At 50.5% G+C, this 5,642-nt stretch overlaps 1 protein-coding gene across 1 annotated transcript in view; it reads left to right on the forward strand.

Annotated features, from left to right (window-relative positions):
• The window catches only part of LOC119453824 (uncharacterized), a 63,555-nt gene that overhangs the window by 52,501 nt on the left and 5,412 nt on the right, over window positions 1-5,642 (forward strand). The window lies entirely within an intron of this gene.

Below are 5,642 nucleotides of genomic sequence, written 5' to 3' on the forward strand. Positions count from 1 at the left end.
CTCACAGTCCAGACCAAACAGGCAACAGACACATACTCTCGACGGCAGACTAGAGTGTACCAGACAATGGTTCTTTGAGTGGGCCGAACGGCGCTCTCCCGCTGAGGCGCCGCGTGTGGAAAAATTGTGCGAGGGCGTTGCGAAGCGAATTGGATTGGGGTGGAGACGCGCTCCGCGGCATATTCAACGTACTTTCGCTACAGTGTACGTACTAGAATAGGGACCGCGCTCCTTGGGCGACTATTCGCGGCGGCGAAAGTAGCGGCGGCGCTGTGATCGGCGACTACGGGGACGCGCGCATCGAAGCCTACGCGGCATGTTGACTCAAGCTTCTTTCATTCAGTCGAACCAAGGACGCGCCCGTTAAGTGAAATGAAAATTTCTAGCGTTTGAAATTTACTCTTTCTCTATTTTAGCCAAAACCGCGATGCAAAGATGCTTTCTTGCACCGATTGGAAATGACGGTGCATGCCGTGCGCAGTGTTTACTGGTATGAATAGATGAGACGAAATAAATTAAAAAAAACTGCAACAGATAATTATTATGTTGGGACGCGAGGACGCGCGGAGGAGAGAGAGACGTCTCGACGGCGTGAATCCCAACTGTCAACTGGTTTTATTTCTCTTTCGCTTCAGCCGCCCTTGGGGCTTCTCGCCCTTTCCACTCGTCACCATTGGTGGAGTGGAGGACGGGGGCCTGGGGTGCAACCGCTATGGTGGTTAGAGATGTTGGGGAGCTGCGCTCGCTGCTTGCCCTTGCCTGCACGTTGCGGCCCTCTCGCGGCCGCTACAGCACTCCCCCCTTAAGGCCCAACCACAAGGAACGAATTTTCGGCGTCGGCGCCGGCCCGCGGCACGCGACGGCGGCCGGCGGCGTGGAGAACAATGCAAGGTAGATATACCTGGTAGCGAAGCTTCCATAGAAGCCCATACGTTCAGAACATGGTTGCTTACCGGCGGTTCATGGGGCTTAGCGCCATCTGTGTGAGGAGGGAACACTTCCGGCGGAAGAAAAAAATAATTGGACGTCATATCCGTCAAAAACAGAAGTGACGTCATTTTGTTCTCATAGGCGCGAAATTTGTTTTCGGAGGCCTGCCATTAGAGCTGTATATTCAAATGCCCCGCCATTCGACTTCATGGGCGTTCCGAGTTTTCAGCGCGAAAAGCGATGCCGGAAAAGATCAGCCGTACGGGTGTCGAAATCGCATCGCTGCACAGAACATACTTTCTTAGGAGGCCGACGAACACTTTGGGCGTAGATTGCGTTGAGTGCTCGTCCTTTCGTCGGACGCCAAGCCTGTCGGCCAGCGCTGTTGCGCGAAAACAACTAAAGTAACCAAGTATCTGATGGTCGCAACTCACTACTTTTGACTGCACAGGTTAAAGGGACACAAACAGGAAGTTCAGCTGGAATAAAAGAGGGACCTTCAGGAATGCATGCAGTTTTTGTTGGGTGCAAAAATATGAGTTATTAGCGGAGAAATTCGTAAACAAAGACCGAATATCTCTTCCTCAATTTCTCTCACCCCAGATTTGGTACTGAAGCAGTGTCGTCACAGATTGCATTGCTCTCAGCGAATCAGAATGCGCCATGATACGTCACCGCTTGCGTAAACGGTTGAAGCGCTGGATGCATCATGGCTGCATGCATGGTCGCTGCGTTTGCGTTCGCCACGATGGATACCGTTGCTGCCGCTGAACCTTGCAACGAAGAGCTTGCCAGGGAAGCAGGACTGCATTTCAGCGATATTCAGTGAAACGGAGCGCGAAATGATCCTCCGTGCTCGAGCGGTAGGTGTTTCCGCGTGAGATGGCGGTGAGCCGCCGGCCACGCCGGCGGGAAGCAGAGCTTCGTTTTCGTCGATGGAAGGCGAAGCGTGCGGTCCTCCAGGCGACGATGTTCCCGACAGAACAAGCGTAGAAAGTTGCGCACGTACTCGGTATGGTTATTTCGTGGCTTTATTTAATGACATTCAGCACTTAACGAGCCGCCAGTTTGCTGCTGCAAGGGCACCGGTGGGGGTTTGATGAAGGCCGCATTGGGCGAACAGCTGCTCGAGAAAGAACTGGCCTCTGGGGCACGCCAAGATACTTTCCGAGGGCAAGATTATACACATAATCCGAGGGCGAGAAATGCAGATAGCACACCATGGGTTTCTCTGGCTCTTTTGCCGTTTTATCATCGGCAGAGCACTGAGCCATTGCGAACGCCGGGGAGCCGGGGCTCTCCGCGCGACACCACATGAAAGGACACAATCGAGTCAACACTGCCACTGCCCCTGAACAAGCGCCTTGAGCCATTTATACAGCCCTCAACACTACACACACGAGGCATTTTCTGGCTGTTTCCCGCGAAGTCAACGTTTTTCGAGCCACGCAACACGCAACCAAACACCGTAGAGCGGAACAGGCGCGCGTGACGACGCATTGACCAAAAACGAAACTACGAAACTATCACGGCCGCAAGTATCGCCATGCCATTTTTTCTTATTTATTTAATTTTGTGCTAAACTTGTACTTCCTCGCTTGAAACGGTGTAAAAAGTTGGCAAATGCTGTTTATGTACGTTTAAGGTGTATTTCATTTTGCATTTTATTAACAGCGATAAATCGCTCTCGACCAATCGCGACCGGCCTGCGTTTGTAATCTGCGACGTCACATCACGTAGTGCGGGAATTTCGAAGGGGTGTCAGCACCTATTCTTCAGTTTTGCGCTATTTTCTCGCTTATTAAACATCTGTTTGCAGTAAGAATGGTATGGCTGTGATCGAGACAGGATAATCTACCATTTGAGCTCAACTTCCGGTTTCTCTTTAGTGTCCCTTTAAGAAACAATAAAACTACCCTCGTCACCTAATTCAGACAAACGTCGACATGCAACACATGTGAGGGGGGCGTATTGTAACAGGTGAACTTTACGAGCGCGCCTTTCCACGCACTCCAAGAGTTGCATGGCATTGCAAGTGATAGCGGCGTCAACGCCCACCGCTATCGATGGGCGCTCTCACGGTGGGCCCTGAAAAAAGGTATATATTGATAATGATCTAGTAAAATACAGTTGTATCTTTTCTCGCCATGCATATATAAAATGAATTAGGAATTTTATTTTCGTTGAATGAATCTAACTGCGTCTCGCTTTAATTTAAAAACGCTTTCTTTCTTTCCCAGTGTTTATTCCCCCCAAACATAGTCGCGCTTCAATCGCTGCTCCCATAACCACCCTTGCTGATGTCGGTGACAATTGGTTCTGAACCGCTTTTCGCCCGAAGCTTCGCGACCTATGTGGATCGACCTTGAACAATGCGCCGCCGGTAGGCGCCGCAAGACCGAGCAGGCTAAAGCCCCTATATTTATAAAAGTAGCGCCATTCTTAGATCTTGCCGCCACCGCGCTCACCCCGGCGCTTCCTCCTCGCCCTCTCTTAGCCGCCTCCTGTCGCCCCAGCCTCCTCCGCTCCCCCATTGGCCAATCCGTGTCACGTGGAAGTTCGCGTCGCGCTTTTGTATATTTTTTTCTTTCCAGCGCGCTCCGACTGCCATTCTCGGGCCTGTGCGACGAAAGTGCTGTACGCACAAACGGATCAAACGTGTTAGGGACAAGAACTTCGTTGTGATGGCATGCTGCTGCGCCTTAAGTTGCCGCAACCGACAAGGCGAGGGCAAAAGGCTTTTTTCGTTTACCATCCGGCGTGCGCAAACGCTTGCTGCACACTTGATATTTGCGCCGTCTCGCATCGTCGCGTTGCTACTTCCAAAACGGCATTATTAAGACCAGTTACTGACTGACGAAGCATAATCGCGCGTCAAAAACGTCTCCCCAGGGCGCGATCGAAGTTTTCCTCGGATTTCCTTTGGTAGCGCGTTAGCTGTCGTCTGCCACGGCAGGCCCGACGCAGGCGGCGCCACTGGGCCTCTTCGATTATCCGTTTCTGACAGTCCCGGACTGTCAGAAAGGCTGCATACGCAACGCTCATTGGCTGAAAGCACCGTCTCGGGCAGTCCGGGACTGTCAGGAACGAATAATCGAAGAGGCCCACTGTCGATATCGCGTCTCGATCGCGCTGGTCGCGCCGAGCGCGATAGTGGAACGGAGGAGGAGGGAAGTGGATGGCGCTACTTTTATAAATATAGGGGTTTTAGAGCAGGCTAGGGTGCCTCGATGCCAGCGCCGCCGTTCAGGGTGGTGCCAACCTTTGACCGCCCCCGCGCCGCCGCTTTCTCGCTGCGACGCCATATTGTGTCACAGCGAGCCGTTGCGATTGCTTGGTGCCGGTGCTGAGTTCGAGGCACAGTGCGCGCGGATGCTTCGCGGACGCTTCTACTTGCTAGACAGTGTTCAACCGCATGACTGACAAGCTATCAAGTGCATCGTGTCGACATGACGGGCTGTTGTGTTCCCAAGTGCGCCGGATCGACGCGTAAAGGACTGCGTTGTTTTCGCTTCCCCCGGGACCCAGAGCGAAGGAAGAGATGGGAAGCCCAAGTAAAGCGCGATCACTGGAAGGCAACGGATAGCTCCTACATTTGCTAGGTAAGTGTCAAGAATGTTTAGACTACCGCACCGTGTTTTTCATTTAAATAAGAAAGTATTTTCTGATCCTCGCTCACGTATACCTACGTTCGCTCGCGAACTAAGTAAGCACTGCACCGATGCTGTCTGAGTAGCGTATGGTTTGCGAGCGCGCGTCGCATAGGCTTTTTTCGTTTTGATGGGCGCAGTCTGTACCCTTATTTTAAGGACTGACGAAGATGCTTAGCCGCGAAATAGTCCTACATTAGCTACGAATCGTCACGTAAGCCACCTATTTTCCTTTTTCACGGGAAGCACACATCGTGTGTGTCTCTTGTTTCTTTTTTTTTCTTTTTTCGGTACTGGTTATTTGGGACTAAAGAACGCAGTGCTTCGTCTGGGGAGAGCGGCTGTTTTGTACGTGGTAAGCGAAACATTGTGATTTTCTCTGATTTCTCAGGAGATATCTTGCGGACCTCAGGGTGTTAGTTACATAGCTGATTTTTTAGACTTGTACATATTTGTAGCGTGGTGATCGTAAGCCGATGGTCATTCGTGCTCATTCCCGATCGTAGTGGGTACTGCGATGGTCTTTAAATACCTGTGCACGGTATGCCCAGGTGTAGTAGAGTTAAGGGGCATCATGAGACCAAAATGTTTCGGCGCTTTCTGCCATGGTGTCTGTTGTAGCCTGTGCATTTCTTCGAAACGTGTGAAGCGAGGTAATACAGCATTACTTCTGAGAAAATTTATTTTTAAGCACTGTAATGTGTTCTCTGTATTTACAAGGCAACTTTTCATATCAATAATCACTTTTGTTGTTTTACTTGTACTTAGAAACACTTTGAACAGGACCAGTACGAGGGAAATCGACAGGATGGGCGCCGTCTGTTAGTCAACAGCCCTACATCATCATGGACTATATTTTCGAAGTGAAAAACATTGCTAATCTGTATTTGACTGTCTTAGTTTCATTTACGGTTTTTGTACGCGATATGTATGCAGTGTTGTTTATTTTTTCAATGTAGTTATCAGTGTTCTAATGGTTATTTATAAAATGTTCTGTACTCGCCATCGATGTGTTTGGCTGATGCGACGTATTCGATGGTAGCTGATGTATTCTGGCTGGAA

The sequence above is a fragment of the Dermacentor silvarum genome, chromosome 5 (genome assembly GCF_013339745.2).
Source record: "Dermacentor silvarum isolate Dsil-2018 chromosome 5, BIME_Dsil_1.4, whole genome shotgun sequence".
In the NCBI taxonomy this organism is placed as follows: Eukaryota; Metazoa; Arthropoda; class Arachnida; order Ixodida; family Ixodidae; genus Dermacentor; species Dermacentor silvarum.